Below are 14,260 nucleotides of genomic sequence, written 5' to 3' on the forward strand. Positions count from 1 at the left end.
GTGGTCTACAAGTCAAAATCACACACCATCTTGCTTTATAAGGTGGTATATAGATTTCTTATTTCCAGCAACATCCATCAGTGGTGATTCCAGGAAAATGGCCAAATCTAAGTTAAATTTCTTTGACTCTTGGTTTTACTGAATGCATCAAGTGGCCTCTGTAAAAATTTTGAACTAACATTGACTGAGACTGCTTCAGGCTAATGTGCCTCCTTCGAGCAATACTTCGTTGTACAAAATTGAGTATTTGAGTGGGCACCCTTGTAAAATTAGAGATGCCATGAGGGACAAATATAAGACATAAGACATCTGTCTCTTTCTTGAAGGATCCTTATATAATATAAAAACATCATATAGGCCAGGCATGGTGGCTCATGCCTGTAACCCCCCAGCATTTTGGGAGGCCAAAGGCAGGTGGACTGCTTTGAGCTCAAGAGTTTGACACCGGCCTAGACAAGATGGCAAAACCCAATCTCTAAAAAAAAAAAAAAATACAATAATTAGCCAGGCATGGTGGTGCACACCTGTAGTCCCAGCTACTTGGGAGGCTGAGGTCAGAGGCTGGCTTGAGCCTGGGAGGCTGAGGTTGCAGTGAGCCAAGATCCCACCACTGCACTCCAGCCTGGGTGATAGAGCCAGACCTTGTCTCAAAAAGAAAAAAAAACATATACTCCAGCATAAATGTATAAAAGCTAAACATCACTGAGGCAGAATACCCTTGGGCCCTGAAACTCATGCCCATCTTCTGCAAGGGGGAAGAGCTGAGGTTCTTCGGAAAGACTCTTCAGATAGTCATTCTGGTGTATTCTGGCATGAGTTCACCATGAGCACAGCTAAGATCACATAACACAGGGGTGCAGAGAGAGAGGGTTGGTGTTGCTGGTCTGGGTGCATGGGTGTGCCTTTAGGCACAGTGATCTGAGTGGAGAAATGAGGGTGTCAAGTGTTTTTAACCTGAGTGTTCACATTTCTCTGTGCCACCAAAATCATGGTTTCTGGGTTAAGAAGAAGAGAGAATGTGACAATAGAGGAGCTTCTCCGTAGACCACCTAACATGGGCTTAACTTCCCTCTCTCAGGACTGTTGATTCACATGTGACATGGAGTGATGTCAATGCTGCTGCCACTGCAGAATTCTTCCATCACACCAGCCTAGCCTAAGCCCTACACAAAGAGTCATGCTCAAAAGTAAGACTACGTGGTCTTTGGATTGAAAATGTCAAAAATAACTGTGGGTTGTTTTTTTTTAATTAGACGCACCCTGGCCTTGTAAAGAATATGTTCCTGCCCCCAGAGTGGAGATCCTAAACTCTTGGTTGTCTCTGTGCCTTTGTTCCTGAGGCCACCTCTCCCTGGAATGTCTCTTTCTGCCACCTCATCATCTGGTAGATCCCCACTCATTCAGCTCCGGCAGGACTTCATCCAACAAGCTTTCCTTGATCCACTGTGGCCGTCTGGCTCTCTCCTCCATGATCCCCAAATTCCCTTGCAGATCCGGATCATGCCTTTACCAGAGGGATCATAATAATGTGTTCACGCATCTGTATCTTCTGTTAGACTGGGAGCTCCTAAGCATAGGAACTGAGCAACAGTCGGGGCATTTCAGGGTCCACCAAAGAACTTAGGACATATAGCAGACACTCAATAACCTTTCCTGAGGGCTGACCTTCAGAGCTGCATTTTGTTTTGTTTTGCATTGTAATTTTCCATTTCTGTCTCAAGTGCAGTCCATGAGAGGTGACAGCAGATCCAGCCACCTATATGGTATCATTTGAAAGGTGTCGGGCAGGGTTCTCAGCCTCCAAAATCTGATATCTCTCCTGTCATCTGAATCAAACCTGAAATTACTCCACTAAAAGTTACCCTCTCATTTAGGTCCCAAGAATCACTGGCTATCTACAAATACCAATGAGGAGAATAAGTCCCTAAGTTCAATGCTGCTTAATATGCATAGGAGCCACCTGGGGATCTTATTAAACTCCTGATTTGGATGTGAGGGAGAGGACAGAGATTCTGCATTTCTAATAAGCTCCCAAATGATGCTGATGCTGCATGATTGCAGACCACACTTTGGGTAGCAATGGTCTGGCAGTCAATCTCAACTTTAGCTTTCATTAGAATCACTTGGAGGGTCTCTTCAACCAGATGGCTGAGTCCCACTCCCAGGTTTTCTCATTCAGTTGGCCTGGGGTGTGGCCTGAGGTTTTGCATTTCTTGCAGGGTTTCAGGGGCTGCAGCAGCTGCTGCTGGTCCATGGACCATACTTTGAGAACCACAGTTTATAGCCACTGAGTTCACTTTCTTCACTCCTGAGAGACACTGGAGACTATCACACAGTCCTGCAGCAGAAACACCATTTGTGGGAGCCAATTTCAGCTGCTCTTTCATCAAGCCATGACTTGGCTATCACCTGTATCTGCTCCATCTCTCATTCTACTTGGGGCCACTGCCAATTTCTCATCTTCAAAACTTCTTTCTCTTTATCATATTTCCTTTGCTCCTTCCTTTAATAATACATTTAAAAAAATAAAAATCTGAAATGTCCATTCGCTACTTCCTCGATTCCCAGCAATTTAAAAAATCCACAGCAATCTGGCTTTCATTCTCTTGTTAGCATCACCAACTCGTTACCAAATTCTGTGGCAATTTTCAGTCCCCATCTACAATCTCAAGGCACATTCAGTTACTTTGGCAAACATCGCTGTAGGCTCATCATTCCTACACAGACAGGGTCCAAGCAGGAAAACATAAAAAGTGTTTAAAAATACAAGAAACTTCATCCCCACTGGTGATGGAAGAGCTGAGAAAATAGACGGGTTATTGAGACAGGAATCAGTAAGGACAGGAACCTGCTACACTTTTAGGCTACAGGGACAAAAAGAGGTGGGGCTATCACAGCCAGTGGCTTCTTGACCTGTGGAAACAGGGAGAGCTGGAGTCTTGGAGGATATAAGCCCAGTGGGAAGACAGCCCTACAGCAGAGAGACGGGGAGAAATTCCCTGGCTCCTGCTTAACTCTCTCCAGTTTCCTACCTATGCCCCTGAGAAAGGAGCCAGGAGAAACGGCCTACAGAGGAGGGCTACCAGTGACAGATAGCAGAGCGGGGGAAGGGCAAGGAATGGCCCTGATGTCAAATAGGCTGAGGACCAGCCCAGCCCCTTCACCAATACCCTCTCCAGATCTCTTTTTTTTTCTTTTCTTCTCCTTTTTTTTGGGGGGGTGGGGGTGGGGTGGGGATAGAGTCTCACTCTTTCACCCAGGCTGGAATGCAGTGGTACGATCTCAGCTCACTGCAACCTCCACCTCCCAGGTTCAAGCGATTTTCCTGCCTCAGCCTCCTGAGTAGCTAGGACTACAGGTGTGTACCCCCACACCTGGCTAATTTTTTGTATTTTGAGTAGAGACGGGGGGTTCACCATGTTGGCCAGGCTGGTCTGGAACTCCTGACCTTAAGCAATCTGCCTGCCTTGGCTTCCCAAAGTGCTGGGATTACAGGCATGAGCCACCGCCCCCGGCCCCCAGATCTATCTCTTAAACATCAAACAACTATCACACAACTTCACCTGGATGTCTGTGGGCATCTGAAACTTGATATTTCCTAAATGGTGCTATGTCCCCCACCAAGCCTGCTCCCCAACCTCAGTGACTAGCACTAAGATCACCTAGTCCCTGTAGTTCAAAACAGACAATTGTCCCTGGTTCCTTCTTTTCTCGTTCTGCCCACATCCTGTTGGTCACTAGGTTTGGTTGATTTCTGCTTTGGAAATATTCCTCAAATCCACCCTCACCTCAGTTTATCCTCTGTGGTAGCTTTACTTCAGACCCTCTTCATTTCCCCTGGACTAAAGCAGGTCCCCCTGACTCTATGACTATTCCCTTCAGGTCTCCCTTCCATGCTGCTGCCACAATACCTTCCTAACATACACATTGAACCACATACCTCACCTGCTCAAAACTTCAGAATTTTTCCAACAAGATCCTAAGTTCTCCTAAGATAGGTGGGTTCTGAATCCCCAACAGGCCTATGCACTAAGTAACTCTCAGTTCCTAACACTGGATTCTCCTTCTTCCAGGAAGGAGAAGAGTCTGAAGAAATGAAGTGGAGGACACCCTAAGACACACAGTTTTGCCTCAAGTATATTGTACCCACCATTCCCACTGTCATATGAAAAAGCTGGAGACAAGGCCCGCTTCCTAGACATGCAGCCTGTACTGTCACCCAGGGCCTCTTGCTTGGAAGAGCCCATGCTTGGTTTAACGCCCTTCTGTCTCCGTCTTGAAATTCATGATAATTTTGAACAAGGAGTCCTGCATATTTATTTTATCCTGGGCTCTGCAAATTATGTAGCCTGGCCAGGAATATCTACAGGCCTAAAAAAACACAAGCTGAATGCTATTCTGAAAGATGGCAGCTCATACACTTAGGGTGACATTGGATTTTAGATTCTAGAAGATATAAATACCCTGGGTAGGGGATCACTGATTATTTGCAAGGTATGTAAAAGGGATACAGAGATCATTGGGAGAAACAAGCTGAACATGAATTGAGAATAAGATAAAGGCATTTAATGCTGATGAGAAAATGGTATCACTTATAGTAGAATAACGCAGAAGTAATGTTGGAAAAAACCTTGTGAAACAACATAGGTAAAATGATTATGGTGTGGTGGCTGGAACTCTGTATTGAAAACCTATTGGAAAAGATTTGGAAACAAATATTAAGGATCATTATTTTTATATCCAAGATCATCACTAGCTATTTCCTCTCTGCACTGAAAACTGAATAAGGGAAAGTGGCAACTCAGGATAAATAGACGAAAACCTTTTTGTGTATGTGTGGATTTTTATATATAACATAATAAATTAGCGAAGACCCAAGACTATTCTTGTGTTTTTCTTGCTGGTCACTCTTCTTGTCCCTTCCTCTTTCTTCTTCTTCCTTTCCTGTTTCTCTTTATTTTTCTTCTCCTCACTCCTCTTAAGTTCTGGAAAGCAGCAAGGAGAAACAGTATTTATTTTGAAATAAAGGTTTTGATTGAAATTCCAGCTTCGGCCAAGCCAGCTTTGCCTGCTGTGTGGCAATAGGAAGCAAGATATCAGGTGGCAGGATGGCCGTGACTAGATAAATATATGGAGCCACTGGGGGCATGAGGATAATGGGGTTTATATGGAGGAGGTGGTGGGACAAGCAGCTCCACCATAGCTTTTATAGGAATGCGACAAAAATGTTGCAAGTAACCTCTGCATCCACAGTCAAAGAAATGGAAGGTAATCAAGGCTGCTCCACCCACTGCCTTCCCCAGCCCTCCTTCTTTCTTGCACATTGTCGACCGGAAGGACAGTCTTTATATCTACAATGGTTTAAAGAAAATTCTTTATCCTGGCAAGTATGGTAAGTACCGAGGAATTTTTACACTTCTTACAAAAATTCTGTCTCACTCTCATTTTTTTCATATTAACAGGCATAACAACAAAAAGAAATTTATGACTAGCTTTTAAGAAATCCCAGTGGCATTTATATCAGCATACGCTGATGTCTCATTCTATTTTATGGCTTTCAAGACTCCCATGATAGGTTGCTGGGGTTAATTTAGGTACTTCTTCCCCTGGAAGAGCTTGAGATAAAATAACAAACATAGAAACTAAAATGGTGTAGATAAAAATAGCACTGGAGGCAAAGGGGATAGATGAGGAGCTTTTGATGTCTGTCATCAAAGCTCAAAATACCCTAATTGGAAACCTGATGAAGGTAATAAATGAGAGTTGTTAAAAATAAGCTCAAATTCAAAACATTTAATTTTTAAAATTAGGTAGATAGATGAGAAAAAAACATAGTTATGGTAGTTTGGATTTGCAGCAAAGAATCCTGGGTGTGATTTTTCTTTTCTTAATTTTCTCAGTCAGATCTACCTAAAAATGGATCTGGAAAGTAGAAAATGACCCTTGGAAGGTTTGAGCCTTCACCATCCAACATGATAGCCACTAGTCACATGTGGCTATTCATACTTTAATTAAAAGTAAATAAAATTAAAACTTCTATTCCTTATTTGCAGTAGCCACATTGCAAGTGCTCCATAGCTGCATGTGGCTGGTGGCTGCTGTTACTGAACAGCACAGATATAGACCATTTCCATCACTGCAGAATGTTCTAGCAGGTGAGCCATTTGTATGCTCACATTTATATTAATGTTAAATACATTAAAAGGGCTAGGTTTAGTATTTTGGAAAACATTGCTTATTAGAGGTATTATGCTAATTATTATTTGATCCTTAAAATATTTCTTTCTTTCTTTTTTTTTTTTTTTTTTTTTTGAGAGGGTGTCTCACTCTGTTACCCAGGTTGGAGTGCAGTGGCGTGATCTCAGCTGACTGAAACCTCTGCCTCCCAGGCTAAAGCAATTCTCCCACTTCAGCCTCCTGAGTAGCTGGGACCATAGGTGTGCACTGCCATGCCTGGCAATTTTTTTTTTTTTTTTGTAGAGACAGGGTTTCATTATGTTGCCCAGTCTGGTCTTGAACTCCTGAGCTCAGGTGATCAACATGCCTCGGCCTCCCAAAGTGCTGGAGTTACAGGCATGAGCCACCACACTCGGCCATTAAGCCTAGAAATATTTCTATTAGGATGAAGGATTAATTAAGGGTTATTAATTAAAATACAGAAAGAAAGGCATGTAAGCAATAACTAAGTAAATGAGAATCAAATCTGCAAACTAAACTTTAAAAATTCTTCCCAGCAATAGCACATCACTGTAGTAAAAAGAAATTATGATGTGACATAAGCAAGTAAAAAAATAGTAGTTGTTGAAATGAAGACTTGCTGCAGGTCAATTTATAAAAGGAAATAGAAATTGAAGGAAAATGATAATGGATGAAGTCTAGCAGAGGTCATTAGTACAAACATTGGTGGAAAACAGGAATAATTTGTAAATAAGTTCAATGAAGAAAGGAAAAGAAAGGCCCATACATAAATCTAAAGAATTAGCAAGAAAATGTGAAGAAATTGAACAACAAAGCTAGAGAAGTATTTGCAGAAAATATGGCAATAGGGTTTTTAATGCCAAGGGCTCACACAAGTGGATATGAAAAACTCTGATTCTATCAGGGTTATGGGCAAAGGATAAGAAAATAATGTGCAGAAGGGGAAGTAAAACTTGAACACATGGGAAACTATTTTTCTTCATTAATGATCAAAGAAATAAATTAAAACAAAATGAAATTTCATGGAACATTTGTCAAAGTGGCAAGGGAGAGAATGATGGAAAAAGACATGATTAAAGTAAGAGAGCATGCAGGACGCCAGCCACTTTCTTGTGGTTTTCAGAGTGCACATTGCAGCAAACTCTTTCGTAAAGCCATCTAGTCAAACGTATCAAGAAAATGTGCATACTATTTGACCAACTGATTCTACTTCTGGCACTGATCCTAAGGAAAGAATCCAAAAGGTGTATAATACTTTCTGTACAAAGGTTGGCAGCACTATATTACATAGCAAGATGTGGTGAAATCATTGCACAGCTTGACACAATATTCTGTAGTAAGAATTTTGCTATGAAGAGTTTTTACTCTTTATTTTTAAATTAACTGTAATATTTGAATACACTTTTTTTATTGTTATTATTTTTGAGACAGAGTCTCGGTCTGTTGCCCAGGCTGGACTGCACTGGCGCTATCTCAGCTCACTGCAACCTCCACCGCCCAGGTTTAAGTGATTCTCCTGCCTCAGCCTCCCGAATAGCTGGGATTACAGGTGCCCACCACCATGCCTGGCTAATTTTTGTATTTTTAGTAGAGATGGGATTTTGCCTTGTTGGCCAGGCTGGTCTTGAACTCCTAACCTCAGGTGATCTGCCCACCTCGGCCTCCCAAAGTGCTGGGATTACAGGCATGAGCCACTGCACCCTGCCCATTCTTTTTAACAAGGCAAAAAAATAGGGAAAGTGGGAGACTTCCTTTGTCTCCTCCCTGAAGCCTGTTCACCTCCCCAGAGGTTAGCAGGTATCCTATGGAGGCTTCCCCATATCCATCTGAAATCACACTATGTATTTTTTTTTTACTCTATGTATTAATAGATGTATATAGTATATTTTGTAGGGTGTTTTAAATACAAATGAGATTATGTTGTAAAAAAGTATTTTATAGCTCGTTCTTTTCACTTAAAAATACATGAGTCCTTTCCTCCTTTCTCTTTTAGCACACAGTGACTTCCCTCACTCTTTGTAGTGGCTGCATAGTGGTTTGTACATCGTCAAAGACTTCTTTTTAAATCATTCTCATTTTGATGAATATTTATGCTGTTTTCAATATTTTGGTATTAAAACCAGTGCTGTAATAAGTATCCTCTCTGTATTCCTTTCTGCCACTAGGCACAGTATTCCTCTAGGATGAATAACTAGAAATGGAATTGCTGGTTTCAACTGGCAACTGCATTGCACACACTGAAATAGTAAATATGTGTTACATGCAAAAGAAAGCAAAGCTACCATTTAACACTCACTAAAACAAAACCTAAGTATTTGAGAAGCATGACAGATGCTGCAGCAGAATACAGCCATGTCATGGATACATATAACAGCATACTCATACTCTCAGTAACCCTGAATAGTATCAAAGCTTTAGAATTTCTACAAGCCTGGTAAGCAAATATTATATCTAAGTGTTTTAATAACACTGAATTATTTGCATTTTCCTGCATATTAATTCTTGATTTTATGTTGATAATATTTTCTATCTTTCACTTACTTTAAAACTTTTTAATGGTGTCTTTTGTGAAAAAGTCTACAAGTTTTTTGTGATCATATATCACCTTTTGGCTATGGCCCTGACTTGGTATCAAGTTTAAAATGGCTATCATTCCCTAGAGGTTATAAAAATATTCATGCATATATTCTGCTAATATTTTTATGATTTATTTTTACCCTATTAGCTCCATAAACATATACAAGTTATATACCACCATGTGCGAAAGAAAATCTCTCATTATAAAATTAGGTGGAAAAATAATGTGAGACAAAAAGGATGATGCATAGAAAAGAAATGAAAATAAATATACCAAAAACAATTACAGGGGTTATCTTTGGGTAGGGAAGTTAGATGTGATTTTTACCCTTCTACAAATTTGTATGTTTCAGATTTGTGATAGTATTGATTATATTTATAACATATGGTGGCCTTTCATGTTCTTTTTCTGCTCAATACAGTAATCATTCTTTTTCTCTTTAACTACATGGTTTGGTGCAGGCCATCCATCACAGCCGTCCACCCTTGGCCACGAGTGTCCGCTCATGATTCGGACTGGGCCATCCAGAAATCATTCACTGGGATTTTTCCAGCTGATGCACGTAGCAAAGACTTCCTCTGCACCTGTTCACAAGGTGGACAAGTGTGTGGCCAGAGCTGCCTGTGGATCTGGCTCTAGTCGGCCAGATAATGAAATAAGTGTCACACACACTCTGAGACAGAGAGAGAGAGAAGGAGAGAGACAGAAGAGACAGACAGAGACAGAGACAGAAAGACAGAGGACCACACATCACTTAAAGCCCCACATCTAATTTTCCCAAGCTCAGGTTCATGTGTGGTTGGATTACCCAACCTGATAAATTCCTCTTCTGCCCTGTTTTTTTTCTTTAGTGTGAGTAGGATTGCAGTTACTGACACCAGAAGGGTCTTGCATGAAAAAAGCTGTAAGAAAAGGAAGATGGAGAGAAAAGCCTCAGAGATATGAAAATATCATTAGTAGGAAATAATTATACATCTTAGATTGAACAATTATCAGTTTGTGGAAAGGGAGGTTAATACAAATAATAAAACATAGAAACTACTTGGTTTATGGCTGTTAGGCATCTTATTACTGAAGAAATAACTAGCAAAATAAGGTAACAAGAAAATGCATAATTTTATAATTTCTGTATTCCCAACAAAGCAGGGAAGGCTCATGAAATTAAGGGTGATGTTGTTAGGAACAGAGATGGCAGTCCTAAGATACAGACAGCACCTAGAATTGGCTTAAAAGAGACGCCCAGTCCCAGCACTTTGAGAAGCTGAGGTGGGTGAATCACTTGAGCCCAGAAGTTCAAGACCAGCCTGTACATAGTGAAACCCTGCTTCTACTAAAAATACAAACAAATAAACCCCCCAAAACTAGCTGAGCGTGGTGTTGCATGCCTGTGGTCCCAGCTACTCTGGAGCCTGAGGTGGGAGGACAGCTTCAGCCCAGGAGGTAGAGGTTGCAGTGATCTGTGATTGAGCCACTGCACTCCAGCCTGGGCAACAGAGCGAGACCCCATCTCAAAAAAAAAAAATTGACATGCATTTCTTAACATACACACTAGACTCCATTTGTGGATTTTAATAATGGGTATTTGGCTTAATCTTAAAACAGACTTCAAGTTGACATTTTATATCATGGAACTTGAGAGTTAAAATGAGAGAGCTCCTTGGGGAGCACAACTCATTCATATTAGAGTTGTGAACTCTGCAGAGATCAGGGGATTTAACTAGTGTTCCATGGCCGATAATCCCCATAGTATGATTCAACTCAAATCTCTGGAATCTCAGTCCAGCGTTCTATTTATTGCCTCTCAAGTGCCAATATGAGATGACTAAACTGGTCAGGAAACAACAAAGACAAAATTGCACCTACTGAAATAGTAAATATGTGTTACATAAATAAGAAGGCAATGTTATCATTTTAACACTCACTAAAAAAAAACCTAAGTCTTTGAGAGGTATTGTAAGGAACTAGTATTTTGAAAGTACTGTGTGTTTTGAAAGAGAGTTTAATTGCTCATGGAAGAAACATTTATCTGGGTGGAGATTATGCTTGACTTAGACAGGCTTTCAGCCTGAAGGTTGTAATAGACGAGTTATTCTCTTAACCTTAATCTATTTTTCATACGGTGGGATGACAGTCATCAAATGAAATCATTTTTAAGTTTCCCAGAACTGTGGAAAAACTAAGCTAATCTTACTTTCATAAGCTTTTTAAAGGGCAAAATTTTACTTTTACTTTTAAAATAATTTTTAAAAGGAGCTACTAATCTCAACAAATCCAACTATTAAAGTTTCACAGGGATAAAAAAGAACTACCACCAGTGGGTACAAATTTGTTATATGTTTTGTTCTGGCTATGGTTACACCTCTTGATTTTGGAAACATGATTATTTTGCTGAATCTTAAATTAAAAAAAAAACTGAACATAATGTCAAATTGAGCCTGATTTTCTTTCTTTCTTTCTTTCTTCCTTCCTTCCTTCCTTTCTTTCTTTCTCTTTCTTTCTTTCTGATACATGTAAAAAAAATGTTTTAGTTATCTTTAGGGCTCAGAACTCAAAGGTTTAAGAATCACTGGAGATCTGAAGAAACCAGACAGGAGCCAGCCAGCTACTATGTGGTTAGGGAGTGATGCTCACTCCAAAGCCTACTCTTGTTCTTCCTTAGCAGTGCTTCTCAAACTGTTTGACCAAAGCATGCGGACAGTAGGGGAGAATGGATTCTATCTGCAGGAAGAAGACAGAGTCCAGGGCTGCGAGTTTTCATTCAAAGTTCACACTAAACTTCACACTATTGTTATGTCTGTTTTAATATAAAGAAATAAGCTTTGAAATGCACATTTCTTTATACTAAACCTCCAGTACCTTCTACCCCTCCTTTTCTTTATTTTTCTCTTACTTTTTCATGTAGACACTTAATGCCTCCACAAAATCATATTGTTCACTTACCTTCTTTGATTATTGTCTGCTCCCTCCCCGAGGGAGGGTTATTTTGTTCACTGCTGCACGCCAGCACCAAGAACAAGACCTGGCACTTGTCAGGACTCAACAAATCCATGCAGAATGAACGATGAAATGTTTTAGATGAGGATGTGTTCAACCCAACTGTTCTGGAGGTGCTCCTTCTTTATCCCATGGCTCAGAGGCACATTTCCTCATTCTGAGTGGCAAGCGCTCCCAGTTTTGGAAGAAAAAAATGTGTTACACTTAGGGAACGTGGGGGAAAGAAGCAGCAATGACTCTTCCCCACTTGCTTGGCATCACAAGATACTTTTTGACTTCTGAGCCCATGTCATGCATGTAGTGTGTCATGTGCCCATATCATGAGATCTTTTCTTGATTCCTGATGAATTAATTTGATTTTATTCCCACTAAGTGTCCTCTGATTTAATGAGGGTGGTCTTCAGTGGCCTGCACTTGCCTAGACAATGCTGCTCTCCCTGCCTGAACAGATCCTTCTCATCCCTCAAAGCCCAGCTTGGGTGAAACCTCTTTTGACATTAGCCTTCATTTAATGGTTTGAAAGCCAAGGGCAGCTCTTTTTTTTTTTTTTTTTTTTTTTTTTTCCATTCAGAGGCAGACTTTCCAGCAATGTGGGGCCAGGGAATGGATGTGTATGAGGTCTATTGAAGTGGCCTAAGAGAAACAATAAGCTGATTTCAAAGCATATACAGCAATTTTAAAAGAATGTACAATAGTGTATCATCTTTCACTAAGTCACAAATGCCAATCACCAATTCATTTAACTCTGTATTTCCTCTAGGTTCTCAGGAAAACATTTACTTTCTTTCATCTATAGCAATTTTAGGCACAAAAAGCTACATGCTTGGCCTGACCATGGTCCTTCGATGACAAGCTGTTGGTCTTTAAAAGCACATTTTGCTAGTTACTGACATTACTGAGCTTACTTAAAAGAGAGCTACCTTGTTATTCTCTGAGAGTATCCCAAGCCACCTTGTTTACCTACCATTACAATGTTTAGTATGATAAGCCCTCATATCAACCCTAGCTTGTCCCAGGCACTCTTCTAAGCTGATTGCATTTATTAACTCATTACTCTGCAAAACAACTTTACTACTATGATCCCCATTTCACAGATGAGGAAACAGGCACAGAAAGAGGATGAGTAAAAGTAAAGCTGGTAAGTTCCAGAGTCAGGATTCAGACCTAGGTGCTCCTGAGACCATGTGCCTAACTACTAGCCAGCTTGCCTCACACCTTTGTCCTCCTCCACCTCCTCCATACCTGTCTGCCCACCCCTTGCCCAGATCTTTCCTTTTCATGGCCAGAGAAAGATCCTGCTGCCTCACTCTAAAATCATCTCCCAAATCAACGAAGCTAAATTTCTTCCAATTGGGATGAAACCACCTTAATGTTCTTTCTTCATTCTTTGCACACTCTAGCTGATACTGATTATTCACTTATTGGCTAGCCCCTGCTATTCCATGCTTTGATCAGACACACCCATCTCTTAATGTTCTGTTTTCTTCTCTCTGAATTCCTGAACAGAATATTTACAAATATAAAGTCCAACAAGAAAATGGTGTGATCTAAATGGGGTTTGGGAAACATAAATCTGGGGGTGGCATCTGAGGAGGGAAAGGGAGGGTGTGTGGGTGAGAAAATGGGTGTGTAGAACTGTTAGAAACTTTCACTTTTGAAGTCACAAAATGCTGTAAGAGCTTTGGGAATGGAAAGGAAGGGGTGGATTCAAAATGCATTTTAGAAAGAACAATGGGTTGGACTTGTGGGCAATTGCCTCTAGGGATAAGGTAGAGAAGGAAGTTAAAATGATACCGCTATTTTGGGCTCAAATGATTATAATGAGAGTGTCATCACCTGAAATAGGTACATCAGGAAGCTAATCTGATTCAGGGAGAACAAAAAGTTCATTTTAGAATCTTTGTCATCATCCCTGTTCAACAGTTGGAAGCCACCATAAGTGAGCATTTAATGAGCCCCATTCAAGTGTCTAACAGAGCATATGATGTTAAATGTCCAACAATAATTAACTGAAGGTGAATACACCTTTTATTCTGGCCCCATGGAGGTGCCTACCAGGGTATCTGATGCTTAAGATCCTCCCCAGCCCTCCTCTACAGGGATGGAATTGGGGGTATGATTTGAATGTTAAGAAATACGACTTAAGGCCGGGCACGGTGGCTCACGCCTGTAATCCCAGCACTTTGGGAGGCCGAGGCAGGCGAATCACCTGAGGTCAGGAGTTTGAGACCAGCCTGGCCAACATGGTGAAACCCCGTCTCTACGAAAAATACAAAATTAGCATGGCATGGTGGAGCGCGCCTTTAATCCCAGGTACTCAGGAGGCTGAGGCAGGAGAATCGCTTGAACCCAGGTGGCGGAGGTTACAGTGAGCCGAGTCCATGACATTGCACTCCAGCCTGGGCAACAAGAGCGAAACTCCATCTCAAAAATAAATAAATAAATATAAATAAAAATTAAAATAAATAAAAAAAGAAATACCACTTACTA

The sequence above is a fragment of the Gorilla gorilla genome, chromosome 7 (genome assembly GCF_029281585.2).
Source record: "Gorilla gorilla gorilla isolate KB3781 chromosome 7, NHGRI_mGorGor1-v2.1_pri, whole genome shotgun sequence".
Taxonomy (NCBI): Eukaryota; Metazoa; Chordata; class Mammalia; order Primates; family Hominidae; genus Gorilla; species Gorilla gorilla.